General features: G+C 32.9%; 2 pseudogenes; one reads left to right on the forward strand and one right to left on the reverse strand.

Annotated features, from left to right (window-relative positions):
* Positions 1–531: 531 nt before the first annotated feature.
* LOC100922721 lies at positions 532–21,610 on the reverse strand (annotated as a pseudogene).
* Positions 21,611–21,746: 136 nt separating this feature from the next.
* LOC105750017 lies at positions 21,747–23,156 on the forward strand (annotated as a pseudogene).
* The last annotated feature ends 906 nt before the right edge of the window (positions 23,157–24,062 follow it).

The raw sequence follows: 24,062 nt of genomic DNA on the forward strand, positions 1-24,062 counted from the left end.
TGGACTACTCATTTCCCTTCTTTTTGCAGCTGGCTTTGATTGAACCAGACCCTCATACCCAGTGCTCTCCCTTCTCAGAGAACACGGCTGAGTCTCTGTCCCCTTTCTCGGGACATATTTCTTACTGCCAACAGTGGGCACAAGAAAAGTCAGCAGAGAAGAGTTAAGATTTACTAAGCCAGTTTGCTAAAATAAGGAGATAACTGTCTTTGCCAACCACTGAATTTTAATTTCACTAATAGAGGCAGGTATGTTTCCCTATCAGGAATCACTACAGAACAAGGCCTAACCACATAATACTGTTGTACTACAAATTAATAAATCTTATGGGACTAAGAGGTCATTCAGTGGTGAATTCAGCACAATGTTTAAGGACCAAAAAATATGTGGATGACATATGAATTTTACTCCATGTTCTAATAAAGAATGTCAGATTGTTTCATCCAACAGAACACAATGAAAATGTCACTTTTCTGGATTGCTCATTACACAGAATTCCCACGTTTGATCTTGAATAGAAAAAATGATGAATCAGTTTTCAAGAAAAGCCACATAGTCGATCAATCTGGCTAATTTTTGTTCATTGGGGATTAGTGGAACCAGAGCAGGTTCTGATAAAGGAATAAATCTGTTAAAGGAAATGTCCAGGGAACTGGGCTTTTTGGACATCACCATTCTTGTGGTAGATTCAGCTTGCCTTTGCTCTAAGATACTTCTTACTGCTTCTTGTATGGAAAATCAAATGCTATGAAATCATCAGTGATGATCGAGGCGTACGCCTGAGAAACCAGTGCAAAGATCCTTCTTGTGGAATCTCTGAATGCCTCCATGATGGGCTGAATGGTCTCCTCTCACTCATGTGCGCCAATGATTGTATAGATTCCTGGGAAATCTCTCCACCAGATTCACTATCCTACTAACCAGATCCTTCATGTTCAGAATTTGCTAATTTTATAGCAGGAAGAATTATTTTCCAGAGATATCGGATATTATTCATGTCACTGTGCAGCAAGTACAGAGCAAGCAGCTGCCTGTAGACAGGGTAGGGGGGTCGGCAGCTGGGAGGTGGTGATGCTGCCGGGAGCCTCCAGCTCCTAGTTCTTGCACTGATCCAGAAGCTTTTTGAACCTGAAGGCGGCATTGTCAACCATTACTGCCACGGGTATCTTTACTACCTGTGCTGGGTCTGGGCCTCCTCCTCAGCCTCCTCCACTGTGGCCACCTCAAACGGGCCACAAACTCACTGCCAGTGGTTGAGTCCAGGCTCCCTCAACCGTTATGACACTATGTCAAGTCCTTCACCACTCATATATGATTTTTTTAAAATATAATATGTAATTTAGAACAACACACTATTCATCATGTCTTATTCTTAATATATGATTAGCTCAGCTCTTTCTTGTTATCACATATTCTTGAGTAAATCTTTGAGGAAATTATTTGTTTTTAAACCATTTAGGACAATATGCTATATTTTATTTATGTCTAGCTATCCAAATGAATGATATCTAAATTCATGAACATGTATTAAGAATTGTAAAAGAGCTGTGCTAGGAGATAGGTCTGATATAGACAGATCAGTGTTGTGTCTGAACTGGCTCTCTGGAGGATTTCTGTAACAACCCAAGTCCTTGGTCTTAGAAGAGGAATGATGAGACAGAACTCATGTGGATGGACAAACATGGAGTCCTTTATTCCAAATTCTCCCAGCCTTATATATATCCTAATATCCTTATATAACTCTAGCAACACTGTGCATGCTAAAAATATACTGTGCATAACAGACCGAATAAACAACTTGCTATTGTATGTAGCTGATTCTTTGCCACTTGGTGTCACTCTGCTTTAACTACAACTCAGGTTGTCATAGCCCCCTGACTTCTCAGGAAGATCAATTGCCCTTAGGGGAAATGGGGAGCAAAATCAGACATTGTCAGTAGGTTCCCTTTAGACTGATGTCTTATACCTCACCCAAAGTTCCCTCACCATCTGTGGCCCTCTACAGACCAGTGTATTATAAAATTTATCTTGGCATCTGTGTGGTGAGTGAATTGGAGGCAGTTGATTTTAGAAGCAAGGACATTAAATAAGAGCTTATAGTAATCTGATAGAGAGAGGAGATGAAGATCTGAGATTGAGTGATAACTGTGTGAGAGGAAAAGAATGTGATAAGTCTGAAAGAGGGAAGAAAAGGATAATCAGCAAGAGTTGACAACTGATTAGATAGAGCTAGAAAGAATGAAGAGTTGGGGATAACTTGGATTCTGATTCCTGATGGAATCCCCTAGAAATATTTTCTTAGTGTTTTGCTCTTCAACATTTTGTTCAAGATTTGCTACTATATGTAATGTGCTTATGACATCTGAAAAAAATAAGATAACTTGCTAGGAAAATATAACGTTAGATAAGTCAGATTGAGCTGCATCTACTTAATTATATATAGTAAGGCTTTTATACAATTCTCCTGTTGTATTTAAATAATCAACTTCTCAAATACAGAATTGGTGAGGTATATGGAACAACAGTTTGAATGTAAAATATCTAGGGATTTTAATGGATATCAAGCTCAATGTGATTCAAGAATATAGCATAGTAGCCAAAAAAGAAGCTTTTGCTACTCATGGCAGTAATAAAAGAGTCACAATGTCATTTTTTACTTTGGCCCAGTCAAAGCATATCTGGAGTTTTATATTAAATACTTAACACCACATTTTAGAAAGAACATTGTTAAGGTGGAGAATGTCCTGAAAAGGACTATCAGGATTTTAAAAGGCCTTGTGACTATGCCAACAAAGGACTAGCTGAATGACAGAAGTATGACTTTGTGACTAAAGAGCTGGCCCCAAAGTCATGAAGACCTATGTTCTGACAAGCATTGTTTGTGTAACCGATCAAGTAACAAATTCTCAGTTTCCTGGGCAATTCTCTAAGAATATAAATTGCAGAAATCATGACAATCTGAATTGGTAATAAGACTTGCCTTGAAACTTCTTGCCTCATTCAGATATTAGCTTATATTTCTTCTTTCCACTAGTAAATTTATTGAAAAAACTTTTTATACTTAATCCTGTCAATTCCTCCACAACCACATTCTCTACAACTTCCCTAACTAGGTTTTTATTCCCACCACTCTAGTGATACTATTTTCTTAAAAGTCCCAATGTTTTCTTAATTACAAAATCCAAAAGATAGTTTCCAATTCCAATTCTTTCTGATATATCTACCTCATTTAACAGAATTGAGCACTGATTCATTTTGATTTGCTGTTCAGTTTTTTTCAGTCTTGTCCTACTCTTAATGACTCTATTTGGAGTTTTCTTGGTTTTCCTTTTCTTTCTCAAACTCATTTTATAGTTGAGACAAAAAAAAAAAGGTCAAGTGAGTGATCTCAGGTAAAATAATTATTGTCTGAGACTGGATTTGAACTCAGAAAGATGAATCTTCCTAACTCCAGGCCTGATGATTTATCCCTTGTATTGCCTTGTATCCTTTTGGATACAATTTCTTAATGCATTTGCTAATATTTTCCTTTTTCATCATCATCTTTATGACCACTGTAGATTTTCATTTCTCAAGGACTCTGTACTATGAAGAGTCATTTTGTTTTCCTGTTTCTGTGTTCATACTTCCTGACATGTCTTCCCTTCTTTTTGTCTATTGAATGTCTGTCTACTAAACTGAAGTCACTTCAAATACTAAACTTCTTAGGAGACCTTCCCTTATTTCTATAATTGGTAAGAGCTTTTCATTTCTCTCTTTATAGTTCATGCACTCAATTTTACACTTATCATACAATGAAATTACTGCATATTATTTTACCTTTTAATTATGTATATATTTTTCTCCTATTTACATTCTATGACAACAGACATCAAATTTTAGCTAAACTTTATAAATTTCCTAGGACACAACCCAGTTTTTGGTATCCAAAAATAATGCACAAATATTGGACCAAATTGTACAACTTTTAAACCACAAGTTCAACTTTGTGAACAGAATTATATATATGGAATGTGTTAAGAGGCCAAATTAAAGTAATATCCACTTCCACTTCCACTTCATATTACTCTTTATGGCTACAACCATTTTCACAGTCAAAGAAGATGTATATATTTACCAAACATGTTGATGAAAATGTAATTGTTCCTTGTTAACAAGGAGGGTTGAAAAAAAGAAAATATTTCTCTGTTGAGAATGAAGCTGCCACTCTGCAAAGTAGTTGTTTCACTGGGATAGCTAAAGAATTTTAAATTGTATTCAATAAGTTGTTGCTCTTCAGATGGACAGATGATAGAGGCCAACAACTCACTATTTCAGAAGGGTACTCTGTGGAAAACTAAACATGGTTAATAAGAGTGAAATGCTTTGATTTTGTGTTGCCCTCCTTAAAATAAAATGAAAATAGTCACATCCTTATGACTTAAGGTATTTTCAATTAGCACTTGTTATGCATCTGCTCTATTTCCACTTCAAGGCTTTCATGACAGATTGTGCATTAACAAACTAACCTAATAATAATCCTGGACCAATGTGCCTTTGAAATTAATCATAGGCACACTGAATTCTGATGACTAGAATGGGTAAGGAATTATAGCATTTGTACAGTAGCTTAAAAATGAATATTGAAAAGCAGGAGCTTTTCTCTTTATCTAATATACTATAATATATTTTTTTTCTTTTAAAAGATCTACATTACTTGTTTTATTTGAATTAACGTTTCAGTTCAGCAACTCTTCTTCACATTTACTTCTCTCAGCTATACATGTATACACATATTGTGTTTATCTAGAAGGATAATTTCATAACTTATAACATGGTAGCTCAGAAACAGTTTCTTTAATAAAAACTTAATGCATCACTTTACATTCCAAGCACACTCTAATTAAATTAATTTTCATTTTACTTAGTCTCAGAGGGTTATAGAAGCTCACAAATTTATGACAAAATTCAACAAAGCAACTACCTGAAGTTGATACATTAACCTTGGAAAGCTAATGTGCCTCTATTCAATCCATGCACTCTACTGTTGTACAATGACCTAAAAATTACAGTATTATACTTTAACTGAAGAGGCTATAATTCAATAATTATCATTTTCATCTCATTACAAATATTTTATGTACCCTGTATTTATGTCCTGAGTGATTTCAAAATAGAAAATAAACATTAAAAACTAGATTACTTGGTATTGTAACCTTTACCATATTGGCTTTTCTCCTTGTAAATGAAATAGAAGGAGAATGAAATTAACCACTGGTAGTGAAGGTCTGAAATATTACATACTTTAGAAATTATAGCAAAAAAATCCTATCTGATATTTAACATTTTGTCTTCAGGATGCAGAATACACACACACACACACACACACACACACACACACACACACTAGCATTAGAAGGTTCTCACTAAATATTTGTTGAGTTGTATTATATTAACTATGGGAAAGGAAATGCTCAGGATCTGTGATCTAGTCCTTGTCTAGTATTAGCTGCTATTGACTGAAGGGACCTTATGTAATCATTAATGAAAGTGCTGTAACTCTTGGCAAATATAGAGCAAAAAGAGGCATTTGTGAGTTGTAAGTTTACCTATCTAATAGACACTAGTCCAGAGTGTCACTAAAAATCTAATATGTTTTTTTATAAGACTAAACTGATTTCTTTCTCTCAGTGTGTGTGTGTGTGTGTGTGTGTGTGTGTATTTGTTGATAATAGAAAGACACAAAGAATCACAGAGAATGAAATAAAATAGAAGAGACAGATTAAAAGAAACTTTCAGAAACAATGTTTTGATGTTAGAAATATTCTATACTATAAACTAAATTTTAGCACTCTCTAAAACTTAATTTAGGGTACATATAAAGATCTTGCTTTTTTTGTACCTGAGACAGTTTCTCTGACTTCTACATTCAGAGATCTGCCATACCAGATTTCTAGATATCTGGATATCTAGATATTCTTCTAATGTTCCTGGGTACTTTGGTTGCAGCACTCACTACTTGTATTCTCCTATGGTGGTACACTCAATAAATCATAGTCTTTTTTTAGGGTTTACCTACAAAAAAAGGAATAATAAAGCCAGATATATTACCTATAGTGCCATCATTCTATCCCAAGGTTTGGGTCCAAAAGGGACAGATGACAAAAAATTGGGAAGGGGAGATTTTCCTAGACTGAATTTAAATGTAAAGATGTTGGGGAAATATGTTCATCTGTTTAGCCAAAATCCCACATTTTCTCTTAGATATAAATGCATGTAGCTTAACCATGACAGAAGTTTCTAAAGCTTACAACATAAAGGATTAGAATCACAGTTATACTTGATAGTAAGAAATAGAGTAGATAAAGAAGAATTGAAACTACCTGGAATTGAGGTCAGCTCTTGTTGCCATTTTCAAGGAAAACAAAGCAATTCAAGTTCTTGAAACATCAGTGGATACCTAAGAAGAAACACTCTAAAGGGGGAAAAAAGTGTGAGGAATTTAGAGTCAGAGAACATTGATTCATGTAGAAGCACTATTTATGTGTGGCAATGGGCAAATCCTTGACAATTCTTTATTCTTTAGTTTGTTCATCTGTATAATGAAGGGATTTGACTAAGTGGTCATCAAAGTCCTTTCCAGTTCTAAATCTATGTTCTTATAATCTACAGTAATAGATTTGGAATGAAATTCCTGCCCATTTTGAGATGGGGAAAAATTATGGATTTTTTCTGTTTACCCTTTGGGAGACTGAAGTGAGAACTTGAGGATTAATATAAGCACACCATCAATCATTCATTGGCTCTACTCTTTTATGGTAAATGTTGGTGATTTTATATCAGTCTAGAGGCCTGTGTCCTCTAATAAAATGAATGAACTAATTGAAAGTCAATTAAGTGCTCATTATGCGCCAGACAGTGTGCTTAGTATTAGATATCTACAAAGCAAATGCAGCAATTATGGTTTTTACCATTTCACAACTCCTTTTTATCTATCCCTCACTGTTGCATTTGCAGTTGGAAATCTTGTATAAATACTTTAAAGTGTAATAGTAGAAATAAAGATAGTTTAATACAATACTCTGTCTGAGCCTACTACATTGCACATTCCCTATATTGACCATTTAAGTGAAAGGCAGGAAAAAAGTCCAGAAATTCAGTTGATACCATCTGTCCAGCCAAGGGATAAGTTTTCACTCATAAACTAAGGAAATTACTGTGAAGTATTATACTCTTTTTGGACTTCTCAGGCTTAAGAATTCACCAAAGTAATAAGAAACTTATTTCAATAGGGATCTCAAAGTTTAGAAATATTCTTATAAAAAAAAACAAAAATTAGGAATTGTTTATTGAGTTCAAATTTAATTTAATTCAGTTTAATGACTAGATATAACAAGTCTTGATTATAGAATTGAGGTCAGACTAAAGGCATATCTCTATCAAAATTTTCCAGTAACTGTCTTTGGCTTTTTGCTACTCAATTTTTTTAAATCAATATTTGAATTAAAATCATAAACAGAATGCTTCTATAATCTGAATATTGAATTCAGTGAAAGATATAAAACCCAAAGGACCTCAACATCCTAAAAATAAGGGATACATAAAATAAGACACATTTAACATATGTCAATTGTAGAGTTCTATACTTGGGTTAAAATAAATCATTATACTCAGAAAGAATGGTATAGTCAGACAAACTGCTCCTATAGTGAGAACACAGGACTTTTAGTTTAATTGTAAGCTCTATGTAAAAGAATTATATTATGTGGCAAAAAAAAAAGAAAACTGATATAATTTTATCTGCATTGAAAGGAGTTCTCAAAATTAGGAAGGTAATGGAATTCCAGTTATTTGTCCTAGTCAAACTACTTGCAGAGTATAATGTTTGCTTCTGCATATGCCATTTTAGAAGGGACACTGATAAATTGAAGTTCATACATAACTCAACCATGAAGATGGGGAAACTGAGAATAAAAAGTTATTAACTCAGAAATTAGAATTAGTTTTTTGTATCTATCTTCAAGTACTTGAAGGGCCGTGGTATATAAGTAAGAAAGCAAACATGTTCTGTTTGATTCCAGAGGACCAAAATTTGAATATTGGATGAGAGAGACACATCTAGATGGAATACAAGGAAAAAAAAAATAAGCAAAACAAAGAAATTTCTTCATAGTAATTAGAAATCTTAAAAATAAAATGCTTTATTTTAGTATGTGATAGGTTTCTTTTCACTAAGGATCGTCAAATGAAAGCTGGATGACCATTCAAAAAGATCAATAGAAAGTAAATTCCTATTCATGTACAAGTTGGACAAGTTGATTAATAGAGTCATTTTTTTTTGGTTTCTGGAACTTTTGTGATTGCATAAATCAGAATGATGAAAAGGAGGAGAGAAAATAGAAAATTCAATTGAAATCACATATGACCAATTACTTATGGTATGCAGTATCATTAAAATTAGACACTTTTGAAACTTGTTTTCAAATGTGAGGAATCAGTCTATGAACTTCTAATAGGGAAATATATGGTATCAACAAAGATAAAGTCCAAATACCACAACTTGGCATTCAGAATTTTAACATTTCTTTCCAACCTATCTATCCAACGTCCAGTCATGTTCTATTCTATGTCAGCAAGACCTTTTATTAAGCATCTTCACTACATTTCCACACAATATCAGTTTACAAATTCTGTTCTAGTCCTACGTTTGACCATTTCATCCCAAATTGATCTTTTTTTTTCTGAACCTTTATAGAATAGAATTTGCCTATTTTCTACATATAATCTGACTTTATACTATTCATCAAATAAATGTAACATTTTATACTCCTCTTCCACATTATATTTTGTTTATTTACATGTATACTTATTTTATTATAGTCTTCTCTTCATTACAATGAAAATTCTGTAAGCACTAGTACAGATTCATTTTAATCTGTGTCACTATTTCAAACATAGTACCTTGTATATTATGACACTTTATATATTTTTGTTAAATTGAATTATTGAACTGACATTCAAGGCCACTTATAACCAAACACCATTTGACCACTTCAACTTTATTTCATATTACTCTCCATATTCTCTATAATGGAGCCTGACTAATTTACATTAATTTCTTATACATGCCCAAAAGGTTTTCTTCTTATGTGCTTTGTTCACTCTCTTTCCTATTCTTGGAAAACTTTCCTTAACAGTCTAGGTCAAATATTGCTTCTTAAGTAAAACTTTTCCAAATATTCTCATTCAATTAATTTTCTTTTAATAGTTGTTTTGTCAATATCTTTATGCACTTAGGTATTTTGTATTAAGATCTTTGTGTATATGCCACACATCACCAGTACAATATAAGCTCTCTATACAGTATAATGAGAGAGATCATGTTGCATCTAGTAAATACTGTCTTATTTCTAACACAATGCTCTAAACTTAAGTTATTTAATTAATTAGTATTTATTAGTGAAATAATTAATTTTAATAGTAGTTTTTTTTTTCAAATGCAAAGATAGTTTTCAACATTCACATTTGCAAAGCCTTGTCTTCTAAATTTTTCTCCTTCTCCTTCCCTCTCTCTCCTCCCCAAGATAGCAAGCAATCTGATATAGATTAAATATATGCAATTTTTAAAAACATATTTCCACACTTTTCATGGTGCAAAAAAAATCAAATCAAAAGAAAAATAACACGAGAAAGGAAAAGAAACACAACCCAGCAAACAAGCAACAAGAAAAAAAGATGAAAATACTATGCTGTGATCCACATTCTGTCTCTATAGTTTTGTTTCTGGATGTGAATGACACTTTTTATGACAAATCTTGAATCGCCACATTGTTGAAAAGAGCCAAGTCCATCACAGTTGTTCATCATGTAGTATTGTTGGTGCTGAGTACAATGATTTTTGGTTCTGTTCACTTCACTTAGCATTATTTCATGTAAGTCTTTCTAGGTTTTTCTGATATCAATCTGTTCATCATTTCTTATAGAAAATTCATATACCAGGCAGTCATTCCCCAACTGATGGTCAGGCATGCAATTTCCAAGTCCTTGCCACTACAAAAAAGGCTACTATAAATATCTTTGCACATGTGGGTTCTTTTCTCCCTTTTTTGATCTCTTTGGATACAGACCAGAGAGACACTTCTGGATTGAGGGGTATGTACAGTTTGATAGCCCTTTGGGCACAGTTCTAAATTGCTCTCTGAAATTTTTGGATCAAAGTCCCTCCTCTACCAACAATGTATTAGTATCCCAGTTTTCCCATATCCCCTGCAATATTCATCATTATCTTTTCCTGTCATCTCAGCCAATCAGAGAGGTATGGACTGATACTTCATAAGTGTCTTAACTTGTGAAATAACTAATTTTGACCATTAATGTTATATTTTCTAAAAAGACATAAGATCAAGAAGCCATCAAATGCAAACCCTACATTTTATAAATATGGAATCTGAATAATAGGAAGTTTAAGTGATTTGGAAAGGATAAAATAATAAAGATCTGAGCTAAAGTTTGAATTAACATCTTCGTTATGTCAAGTCTAAGACTCTACCTATTATGCTACTTAGATGTCTATTGTGAAGTCTCATTGTGGCAAAAAGATAACTTAATTCTTGAAATCTTCTAGTGGAGTAAATTTTGAGTTTTTACAATACTGGAAAGGCCTCATTTTATGAGAAGCATTTATCTGTGTATGGAGGGCACCATTTATACAACTATTAATATGGAAAAAGTTGACTCTTGCAAGTGATGTCACATATTATCATTTTAAAATTGATCAAAAGCAGTCAAAATATAAGATCTCACTATTATTACTGTGTAATAGCTATAAAATCTTAATTTTATGCAAATTAAGACAACTCTGAGATATCACTACACACCTATCAGATTGGCTAGAATGACAGGGAAAGATAATGTGGAATGTTAGAGGGGTGTGGGAAAACTGGGATACTGATACATTATAGGTGGAATTGTAGATATATCTAGTCATTCTGGAGAATGATTTGGAACTATGCTCAAAAAGTTATCAAATTGTGCATCCCTTTGATCCAGCAGTGTTACTACTGGGCTTATATCCCAAAGAGATTTTAAAGAAGGGAAAGGGACCCACATGTGCAAAAATGTTTGTGGCAGTCCTCTTTGTAGTGGGCTAGAAACTGGAAACTGAGTGGATGCCATCAATTAATGGCTCTAATTCAGCCATTAGAGGATGGCTGAATAAATTGTGGTATATGAATATTATGGAATATTATTGTTCCATAAGAAATGACCAGCAGGATGATTTCAGAAAGGCCTGGAGAGACTAACGTAAACTGATGCTGAGTGAAATGAGCAGGACCAGAAGATCATTATATACTTCAACAACAATACAATTTGATGATCAATTCTGATGGATGTGGGCTTCTTTAATAATGAGATGAACTAAATCAATTCCAATAGAGCAGTGATGCATTGAACCAGCTACACCTAGTGAAAGAATTGTGGAAAATGACTACGAACCACTACATAGAATTCCCAATCTCTCTATTTTTGTCCACCTGCATTTTTGATTTCCTTCACAGGCTAATTATACACTATTTCAAAGTTCGATTCTTCTTGTACAGTGAAATAACTATATGGGCATGTATACATATATTGTATTTAACTTATACTTTAACATATTTAACATGTATTGGTCAACTTGCCATCTGGGGGAAGTGGTGGGAGAAAGGAGGGGAACAGTTGGAAAAAAAGATCTTGCAGTTGTCAATGCTGGAAAATTACCCATGCATATATCTTGTAAATAAAAAGCTAAAATAAAAAAAAAATCTTAATTTTAGTAGCGAGAAATGCTCTGTAACAGCAAAATGTTTATCACACAATTTTTAAAAAAAAATTTTATTATAGTAACTTTTTATTGACAGAATCCATGCCAGGGTAATTTTTTTAAAACATTATCCCTTGCACTCACTTCTGTTCCGATTTTTCCTTCCCACCCTCCACCCCCTCCCCTAGATGGCACGCAGTCCTATATATGTTGAATATGTCCTAGTATATCCTAGATACAATGTATGTGTGCAGATCCAAACAGTTTTCTTGTTGCACAGGGAGAATTGGATTCAGAAGGTAGAAATAACCCGGGAAGAAAAACAAAAATGCAAACAGTTTACATTCATTTCCCAGTGTTTTTTTCTTTGGGTGTAGCCGCTTCTGTCCATCATTGATCAATTGAAACTGAATTAGGTCTCTTTGTCAAAGAAATCCACTTCCATCAGATTATATCTTCGTACAGTATCGTTGTTGATGTATATAATGATCTCTTGGTTCTGCTCATTTCATTTAGCATCAGTTCATGTAAGTCTCTCCAAGCTTCTCTGTATTCATCTTGCTGGTCATTTCTTACAGAACAATAATATTCCATAGCATTCACATACCACAATTTACCCAACCATTCTCCAATTGATGGGCATCCATTCATTTTCCAGTTTCTAGCCACTACAAACAGGGCTGCCACAAACATTTTGGCACATACTGGTCCCTTTCCCTTCTTTAGTATCTCCTTGGGGTATAAGCCCAGTAGAAACACTGCTGGATCAAAGGGTATGCACAGTTTGATAACTTTTTGGGCATAATTCCAGATTGCTCTCCAGAATGGTTGGATTCGTTCACAGCTCCACCAACAATGTATCAGTGTCCCAGTTTTCCCACATCCCCTCCAACACTCATCATTATTTTTTCCTGTCATCTTAGCCAATCTGACAGGTGTGTAGTGGTATCTCAGAGTTGTCTTAATTTGCATTTCTCTGATTAATAATGATTTGGAACACTCTTTCATATGAGTGGTAATAATTTCAATTTCATCATCTGAAAATTGTCTGTTCATATCCTTTGACCATTTATCAATTGGAGAGTGGCTTGGTTTCTTATAAATTAGAGTCAGCTCTCTATATATTTTGGAAATGAGGCCTTTATCAGAACCTTTAACTGTGAAGATGTTTTCCCAGTTTGTTGCTTCCCTTCTAATCTTATTTTCATTAGTTTGTACAGAAGCTTTTTAATTTGATGCAATCAAAATTTTCTATTTTGTGATCAATAATGGTCTCTAGTTCGTCTTTAGTCACAAATTTCTTCCTCTTCCACAAGTCTGAGAGATAAACTATCCTATGTTCCTCCAATTTGTTTATAATCTCATTCTTTATGTCTAAATCATGGACCCATTTTGATCTTATCTTGGTATACGGTGTTAAGTGTATCACACAATTTTTGAGGAATGGAGGCTCACCTTCCTAGTTCTGCCTTGCAACCTAAACTCAGTGGATATAGGCCTAGAACCCCAGAATATCATCACCAGATGTTAATTAGGTAGAAAAAGTTGAAGACTTCAATTTCCACTTGAAGCAAATAACCATCTTATTTAATACCACTTCAGTCCTGATGTCATCATATGGTTGTCAGTCATAAAATTATAATCCTAGAGGGATTAACAAATTATTTTGAGAGCAATTGAAAGCCAATGGAATATATAAGCAGGTCAAAACATTTTAAGAAGGGAAATAAAAAAGATCAGAGTATGTCAGAGATATGTGATCGACAAAACAAGATGAGTTTATTGAAAGATGAGAGCAAGATATAATAACTCATGGAGAGTCTATATATACTAGTGGTACCTGTGAGATAACTAGAGATAGTAAAGGAGGCTTTCAGATGATAGAATGATTTCTTTTTGGTGAACTTATTTTATGAAATGGCAAAGTTGTATAGGATGGGCAGGAGGCAACTGTGGGATGAGAACTTTATCAATGAATTAAATATCCTCATCATTGACATCATTGATTTATTTGTGTAAGTTTATTCCATTGAAATATTTTGAGATTTTATTTTATTAATTATAGTGTGTGTGTATATGTGTTTCTGTCTCCTTATTCCTAGAGATCATACAGAATTGGATCTGTCATACATATCTTTTCTAGCTTACTAGGTCTTGGGCATATTGTAATGAATATAGTAGACAATAAATACTCTGTTAAATGAATAAGTTAACAATGTAGCAAGCATTTATGTTTTAGTTATTTTTGAATGTTATATGTTATATGTTTTATCATCCAAGCCACTTAAACATCTTACCAAGCCAAATTAAGTTTGGTATTAAAGCAGTAGTGCTTAGTTACCACTAAAATTACTACTGACATCACACACACAATTACCCACCACACACACACACACACACACACACACACACACATATATATCACATGATTCAGTCTTTTAATTACTAATTATACAAATTATCGTTTGCTTACATACAATATTTTTTAGCAGAACAAACAATTTAGATTTAAAATCCAGTTGGGATTATACTTCAAACATTTACTTGTTCAGTCAAGCCTCTTAGAAACTGAACTTTCACATCTGCAAATGGCAATAATAATTCTTATACTTTTAAATTAATAAACATTTTGAAAGATAAATGCTTTAGAAAGCTTAAATCATTCATGAGTATGAATTGTTATTATGTTTATTTTTTCCCTCAACATCATCATCAATACATGAATGAAGAACCAATTTCAGAATTTAAATAACTGAGGATATTGAATTCTAAAACAATCCATATGTGCCATAAAGTATTTCTTGTTAGTGAAACTGCATTCACGCTTTCTTAGGTGTAGGAGACTTCCTGTTAATTTTCCAACAAAAGCCTTTGACAAAATTTTTGAAAATTCCACACCAAGGGCAAGAAGGGGCTGGCAGTCAAAATTTATTAAGTATGCCTATGTGCCTAATCTTATTCTATGGTATGGGGGATATGAAGAAGGACAAGATTAATCCATGCTCTTAAGGACATAACATTTTGATGGGGCAAGCAGCAGACATATAAGAAGGTACACATAAAAAGGAAATGAAGAGTAATCACTAGGGGAAGGGTTTAGCACTTGAGTGCAAAAGGAATGATTATATCCATTGTCGAGAGTGACACATTCAGTGTGTGTTAGGTATTCAACATATCCTGAGTTATTTCTGATCCTAAGTCCATGCCTTGTACATTATGCTTTTATCAGAAACAATTTTAATTTCTGCATTGCTCTTTAATTATCTTAGAATTTATCAATATAAAGTCAAAATTGTACAAATTAAATGTTTCAGAAGATTATAGTTTGGAAAAATGAGTTGAAGCAGCTTGGGAAAAATGTTTATTTTCTTGCCTAAATTTTTTCGTAATGTACACCTAAGTCAAACCCATGCTTTTACTATTCAGCTGCAGCAGCATTAAGGTGCACTCATTGCAATGTACTAGCTGAAATCATTTAAAAATGGAAAATATGTGCTCACTGGAGCATTTAAAATGATACACAACAGGCTAATTTAGTAGTGCAAACTCAAATCTCAATTAGAAGAAAAGTACACTATTGATCTCTTGAAAAAGAGTCTTGAGGGTCAGGGAAGAATATATAGTATTAATATGTTCAATGACACATTTCCACCCCAAACTAAAAAAAAAAATATGCCTTAATTCTTTCAATCTCACTTGAGCTAATTATCTCAGTTATATACATAACTCCTCACAATGAATGGTTAATTCCCAGATCTCTACAGGGATTTAAACTAGCTATTTCTTGACCAACAGGATGATTTCAGAAAGGCCTGGAGAGACTTACACGAACTGATGCTGAGTGAAATGAACAGGACCAGGAGATCATTATATACTTCAACAACAATACTATATGATGACCAGTTCTGATGGACCTGGACATCCTCAGCAACGAGATCAACCAAATCATTTCCAATGGAGCAGTAATGAACTGAACCAGCTATGCCCAGAAAAAGAACTCTGGGAGATGACTAAAAACCATTACATTGAATTCCCAATCCCTATATTTATGCACACATGCATTTTTTATTTCCTTCACAAGCTAATTGTACAATATTTCAGAGTCTGATTCTTTTTGTACAGCAAAATAACAGTTTGGTCATGTACACTTATTGTGTATCTAATTTATATTTTAATATATTTAACATCTACTGGTCATCCTGCCATCTGGGGAAGGAGTGGGGGGTAAGAGGTGAAAAATTGGAACAAGAGGTTTGGCTATTGTTAATGCTGTAAAGTTACCCATGCATATAACCTGTAAATAAAAGGCTATTAAATAAAAAAAATAAAATAAAAAATAAACTAGTTATTTCTGTATAAAATATTGCTTAAAGCTCTTTTTAATAATTGTTGGCCACATGACACTTCATGCCATGTAAAATATTTCTACATCTATGCAGCAAAATTCTACTTTAATCTCTTTAGAAAGGCATACCAAAAATGCTTCCCCAAATTTACCATTGTCTAATTTGATTCAAAACATTTTACAAATGCTTATGAAACTTCACATCACTTTTATTTTGTCTTTTCTTTTTTTAATGAGTTTAAACTAAGTTTGTCTTAAGTATAAGAAGAGATGGGTCATATAGTTTTCAGACTACTTAATAAAACAAATGTTCTGAATATTATATTCCAGCGTGATGTTTGGTATGTTGAATTCATATTCTACCAGGTATTATTGGAATTTTTACAAGTGAACAAAAAAGATTCATACTATTTAAATTTTCCTAGAAACTTTTTGAGTGAAAGAATCAGAAATAAGGACCTCTATGACACAAGAAGAATTAGTGAAATCTGAGGATAAGGAAGTGATCCCAGCAAACAGACTGAGATATAAAGAGGAGGAGAATGAAATATAGTGTTGTTTGAGAAAAGCAGCATGGGTGAAAGAAAGGAGAAAACTTTCCTTGCTTTTATTGAATCTTATGCCTCTCCTTTATTCCTTCCAGGAGTGTTCCTATATTTTAATAAATGAGTACTGAACATCACACTGTTCTAAGCATTGTGGGGTATATAACATAAAGTAGATGACAACTTGGAGTAATGGACAGACTGCTAGCTGGAGAACCAGGATATTTAAGCTTAAGTTTGGCATTTCTCACATTCTTATATTCTACTCACACATGTGGGTATATTATTCAATTTCTCAGTCCTTCCCAGGAAATTCTCTAAGAGTTCAGGAATTAATGACAGGCAAATCAGTTAGTAATTGACATTGGTAGAGAAAATTTCATTACATCCCTGTTTTGATCAAATCAGAGATTCAGGGGAAAATTATATGACTATTGTAGATATGCATGATTATTCTATTCAAGATGTTTATTTTGTAACTGAGACAAAGAAAAATAGATTGAATGGCAAGATTTACACATACTCCATACTTTTATACCATCAAGCACCTGAATATTTTTTTTTTAAATCTCAAATTTTGCCATTATTAATGTAATACAAACTATAGAACATAAAAGAAGCCAGCATGATGCAAATAAATAATAGAATGGATATAAATTACTGTCATCTTACATGAATGAACTAATATATGATAACTTATGTTTTGATATTTGAAGAATGCATGATTTTGTCTATGTGGATCTTTTCCTTGGGTGCAGAAGGCAACTTTTTCACAGCCTCAGTAGATTGTAATTATAACTGAAAAAAAAAATGATGGCTGATGTTAACTAAGTTACTAGCCCTATAGAGGCAAACACATAGTCCTTTTCAATTTCACAGGACTTTTTAAAAATTTTGCTCTGCTTTGCTGGCAGAAATTTCAAGAATCTAGGCTCATTTGGGATTCACAATGAGGAGAGATATAAGACTGAAAAAATAAAACATTTCACATTTATATAATTTTTTTTGTTCCTAAAGTTCTTTAATTTCTAAGCAATTAAAATGTCAGAGGCATTGTGATTTATATTGGAAAAGATTAAAAGAAAACCCTATCTTCAAGATATTTTAATTGAATCCGGGTGATAATATGAAAACAGATAATAATAATTAATACTAGAAAAGTAGTGTTATAGAGTGGATAGGTATCAGGCTTCTCAGTCATAAAAAAAAAAAAAAATACTTGTTTAAATTTTAACTTCAGCATTTACTGTCTGTTTGAACCTGAGCTAAGTATCCACTTAGTGTCTCAGTCCACTAATATCATTTATATCAGTAGGGTGTGTGAGAACTTCTCTTTACACCAATGAAATCTTAGCTCTTATTTTAAAAACTGCGAGTGGAAGCCAAGGTTCACACAGATTGTTTTGAAATATTTAACAAGAAATTGAGCTTAAGATATTTTAATATCTTAACTTAAGGTATTCTTTAAGTTAACTTTAAGAGGTAACAAAGTATAAGATTTAGAATCCTTAGTAAAAGCAATAACAATAGAGCTAAGGAAAAGTCAGATATGAAGAAACAGAGGAGAAAGGTGTTCTAACTATAGAAAACAGTAAAGATAACAGATGCAGCCGAGGATAATGCCAGATTAAAGAATAATGGATATTCTATCTTGACTGAAACATACCAAGTATGAAGACCACTTTTATACTATTAGCCTCAGATGATAAGTTGGAAGCAGAAGTGTCTAAAATGACAGAACAACAAATATGACAGTGTTTTCAATAAGCCAATCAATAAATTAACATTTATTAGCACTTAACTATATGCCATGTACTATTTTAAACACTTAGAATATAAAACCCTAAAAATACACAAAAGAATCTCTAACCTTACAGAGCTTATATATGAATGTGTGTAAATAAGTATATAAAAATAAGAATGAAAGGAAAGTAAATTTAGAGTAATGTTTCTCAACATTTTTATTTGCAGAAAGTTTAGCACTTTATAAAATTTATTGAAGGAACCCGAAGAATTTCTGTCTATATGAACTATGACAACCAACTTTATAATATTAAAAAGTAAAGCAATACATTATTTATTAATTTAATTAAAACAATACTATGTGTTAACATGAATACACATTTCACTAAATATAGCGAGAAATGGTACCTTTTTATGTATTTTTCAAATCTCTTTAAAGGAGAATAGCTATATTCTTACATCTGCTTTTGCATTTAGTCTGTTGCATTCTGTTATTTTGCATGAAATATATGGAAAATTCCAGATTCACACAAATATGTTATTGGAAAAGGTATGGATATTTTAATAAGCTCACTGTCTTATTTTATGAAAATTATTTTAACCTCACAGACTTTTAAAAAATATTTCAGGGATTCCAGGAATCCACTAATCTCATTTGAATTATTATTATATATACCACAAAGGGCATAAATTATTATAATACTCTACATAGTCAACAAATCAGGAATTCAATGAATGAACTGGTAGTAGTTGAAGCTCAGAAAGCATCACTATCATCATTGCCTCAAACAAAAAAGAAAAAAAAACCAACAAAACTCTTTGAGAGACTATATTATTCCACTCCCCATAATCAATATTTAAGCAAAGCAAGAAAGAATCAAAGGGAAGGTGTAATGTCCAGGATAGCTTTCCGAAGGGTCTTTCTTAAGGACCTTGGTCTCAGAAGGATAGGCACCAGGAGAATGGACAAGAATAGAGTCTAAAATCTTTATTGTCTCTTACACAGTGTTTCTGTCATAGTCTGATCCAGTCTCCTTCAGCAGCCTGACAGTCTGCCAGTCTCAACTAGTATGCCCCTGAGTCTGACTTTGTCTCCAGTTTAAATACCCTATTACAATTACATCTTTACACTATACTAAATATGTGAACGAGAACGATTACATCATCATACTAAGTGCTAAATATATATGTGAACGAGAGAACCATTATCTCATCAATCACAATGAGTTAACACCCTGCTGTAAGTATCTTTGCTTCAAGTATACTTTTCTCAGAGTTCCTTAATATCTGTAGTCCTCTACAGGAAAAAAAAAAAAAGGAGACAACAGATATAATAATTATGGGAGGATACTTAACTCTCCCTGTTATGAATAATTTAGCAAAGGTAGTAACTTTCTCCAGTAATCCCCAGTATCCTATCATATCTCACACCTTACTGACAAAGTTACTCCAACTTTTCTGAGGGACTTTTTGCCATTAATTAATATCAAAATTGTACAAAAAACCAATGGAGAGTAGCTAAATGCAGTTACGGAAGAAAAAAAGTAAAAACCTCAAAACTGTGAGAATGATGTTAGTGGCAGCTCACAAATATCTTTTGGGATGAAAAAAAAATACAATGACTAGAATTAACACCAGGAATATCAAATTAACCATTATATAGTGATATGTGTGAAATTGTTATTCATTTCTATCACAGATCTGTATCATATTAATTAAGATGCTTCTTGCTTACAACTTGCCTTAGAATCTAAATTGATCTTGGAACTCACCTCATGTCATCAACCACTAATTGTTTCCCAGCTAACCAGTTAAAAGCTTCTGCTTATAGAAGTCCTATCAGAGGAAGAGGCCGAGTGAAATCACATATATTTTTAATTTGAAATGTTGACAGCATTTAAATGAAAATAGCTACCAAATATATGAATAAAAATGTAGCACTGGAGGTTAGTGATATAGATTTAGGAATCTGGATGCAATATTTTCAAGGGAGAAAGATACAGTACGGTCTAGTGAAAAAGTCAAGTTGGATTTGATATCAGAGGAATGTCAGCTTTAGATTATATTTCTACTACTTATAATATTTTTTTTTTACCTTGGGCATCTTATTTTTATTTATTGGACCTAAATAGTGTCAAATGAAGCAGTGAGAAATAGGAGTATAAGATAAATAGCATAGATGTCTTTTCTCACACTTAAGATCATTACATGTGTATATATTAATTTTCAGTCTCAATGGGAAAAGAATATTCTATTTTTTGCATATCCCTTGGATTTTGCATTTCAAATAACTACAGCAGTCAACATGAAATTATCATTTCACTACAAATATTCATAAAATCATAGACTTGAAAAAATTACATCTTTACTATAGTAAATTATTCATTTATTTTATGGCAGATGTTCAGATGGGGATATGTGTGACCAGACACAGTTTTTGTTAACATTGCTAAGTTATCATTGCCCTCAGAAACATTTAGAGAATTCAGGATTTGGAATCAATTAGATGGGTGTCAGTTATAAGTTAGTTTAAAAGCATTAATCAGAAATAAATTCTACTCATCATCCTGCCCTGGTAAATTCATTAGGATACTCTTAGATGCATGAGTATTCATAGAATTTTCTGCTAAGTTTAAGATTGAAGTTCAAGGTCTGAAATTCAGGAGCAACACCTAAATTACAGATACTCTGTAGTTGATTTAATAATGCAAATATAATTAATTTATTCAAAGATAATTTTTATTAATGCATTTATGATTGCTCCTTTGGAGGTCTGGAGGGGAAACAAGAAACGAAAGGCCCTTATTTAAAGCATTTATTAAAGTGGGGGGAAATCTACAATGAAGGATTTTTGAGCTAAGAAGGTAGGATTTTTCCTTTTGTCACCATAATGCTTTCAAAATAAGTTTATGTGCCCATATATTTTTAATCAAGTAACACTTCAGTTAACCAGTATATTTGGAGAATTTAGTGTGTTATGTAGGGTTAATTGAAGTTTATCCCATTTATTCAGTAAAATTATGAAAGTTAAATATCTTCTACTCATATTTTTAGGCACTGCTTAACCTTCTTTCCAAAATGTACTTTTTTTTTTTTTTTTTTTTTTGCAATGGTGTATTCAGGGAGGACTAGCACTTCTGGAGTGAGGGCTTGTTAAACCCTTTTCAGGAATATTCATTTACCTTTGTTGTCCATTCATCACTCACCTCTCACCTGTAACTTCCAGAAGTTAACAAAAAGGAGGAGAGGAGATCCTCTATATGGGTTTTGAGCAGATAAAAAAGAGAACTCTGTGAGACTGAAGAAAACATCTCAGAAGGAACAACAAAACATGACCTCTATCTCAGAATTGATTTAAGACCTCCAGAAAAATCTCATCTGCTCCATATGCAGGGAATACTTCACAAACCCAGTGACCGTTGAGTGTGGCCACAGTTTTTGCCATAGCTGCTTCAGTAGCAGCTGGCAGCAAGGCTTGACCCCTGTCTCCTGTCCAGAGTGCAGGATTATCTCCCAGCTGCAGGATATTCAGGTCAATGTGCAACTTGGTAAACTGGCAGCCCTGCCAAAAAACTAAGACCCTATTTTTTGCAGTACCCTGATAGACATGGCAAGTGTGAGGAACATCAGAAATTGGAGAAGCTATTCTGTGAAGATGACCAGAATCCAATCTGTATGTCCTGTTTTCAATCCCAGGAACATGAGGCTCACAAACTCTTTTGCATAGATGAGGCTCCTGAGAACTTCAGGAAGAAGCTCCATGAAACTTTGTCTGCTTTGTGGAGGGGAACCAAAAACATTGTACAACAAGTGGCTAATGAGAAGGCTAAATTTGCATTCCTAGTGGAGGAAAGAGAAATTCAAAAAAGGAACATTTTGTCTCAATTCCAGAAAATTAAACAATTTGTAAGTGAGGAGAAAGATGCATATCTATCAAAATTTGAAGCAGAAATGGCAACCACTTTAGAAGGCCTGAGCAAGAGAGTTAATGAATTGTTCCTCCAGAGTCAAGAATTAAGAAAGGGAATCACAGAGTTAGAGGAGGAGTGTAAGAAACCAGATCTGGATTTGCTCCTGGATATGGAAAAAATATTAAGCAGGAATGAATCTGTGCTGCAAAAGAAAATAGAAACCTTCCAGACATACATGACTGTCCATTACATTACAGGTTTTATAAAATAAATTTTCAATTTTAAGGTGAATATCACTCTGGATTGCAACACAGCTGACTCAGATAATATATCCAAGGATATGAAAAATATGAGATATACAGGTGTCCAAGAAGAAGCATCAGCCAATAATGGAAGATTAATAGATTTTGCACAAGTCCTTGATACTCAAACCTTTGTTTCAAGGAGACGTTACTGGAAAGTGCAGGTGCCAAATAATACTATGAATACATAGTTTTGGTATATGTAAAAATTAAAAAAAATCAATCTTAAAATTTATTCATGCTTAGAACTGTACTGAAACATAATTCCTGATTGATTCATTCTATGTCCCACCTTAATCTTTGTTCCCAAGTCCATAGCTTATACTGCCTAGTCAATGTGTGCAACTTAAAGTTTGGCATCTTTTTTTGACTATGAATGTGAAGTGATATCACATTTTATCATGTGAAAAATAGATATCTAATTTATACTTTCTCTACTATTTCATTTTCAGGACCTCTCATACTCTTCTTAGACTTTCTAAGAAAATATTGACAATGAATATTCTTTCACAATCTGCTTGTAATTGAGAGAAATCAAGGAAAACACATCGAGGATTTTTAGCATTATCACCCCAATTCCTATGTACTATGTTCACAAAAATAATTGTACTTACTTGCCCTGCTAACTATAACTTTTCCTGTTTTATCTTTGTATATGTTTTATCTCAATCCCAGTAGAATATAAACTGTTATATGAGGGATTGTTTCAATTTGCTCTCTCTATTACCAATATGTATAATGCTACTGAAGTTTAATAAATACTTGTTAAAATTGGGAAAAACAATAATATAAAATATAAAATTATAGGATAGTACTTTTTTGTTTCTTTTACTTCTGTTTTAATCAAATTGAATCTTTATTATTTATGTTATTTCTTTATTTTTTTAGCCAAACCTTCCACATCCTTTATTTGTGCTATTGATTGCTTTGGAACCTAAGTTAGATGTTGACCGATATTCTCACTGAATTTGTTCAAATTTATCTTGATCCTGAATTCAAGCTTTTTGAGATACTTCATGTCCTGACTATCATCTACTGCAGCACTTATTCTTCTCATTTAAATGTCACAACAAATTTTAAAATCATATTTATTCCTTTTATGGAATTTGTTAAAGTAGAATAAAAATTCCTGAAGCCAGATGACTAACAAAAGACTCAATACACAGCCATTTGATTTTATTTCAGTTTAGCTCTATTCAACTTCAACGTAGATATATTAGTTAAGTGTCTATTCTTTATGAGGATCTGATCTATAAATTTGGGAAAGATATGAAATAAAACAATTCTTATCTTCAGGGACATTAATATCCAAAAAATATCAATGAAGTACATTAAATTGGGTATATGATAGATGTCAGGATATTAAAAAAAAAGTTATAACAAACTGTTGTAAGGAATTTGAAGAAAAGCATTTGGGAGTAGAGCTAACATGGC

The sequence above is a fragment of the Sarcophilus harrisii genome, chromosome 3, assembly GCF_902635505.1.
Source record: "Sarcophilus harrisii chromosome 3, mSarHar1.11, whole genome shotgun sequence".
Lineage (NCBI taxonomy): Eukaryota > Metazoa > Chordata > Mammalia > Dasyuromorphia > Dasyuridae > Sarcophilus > Sarcophilus harrisii.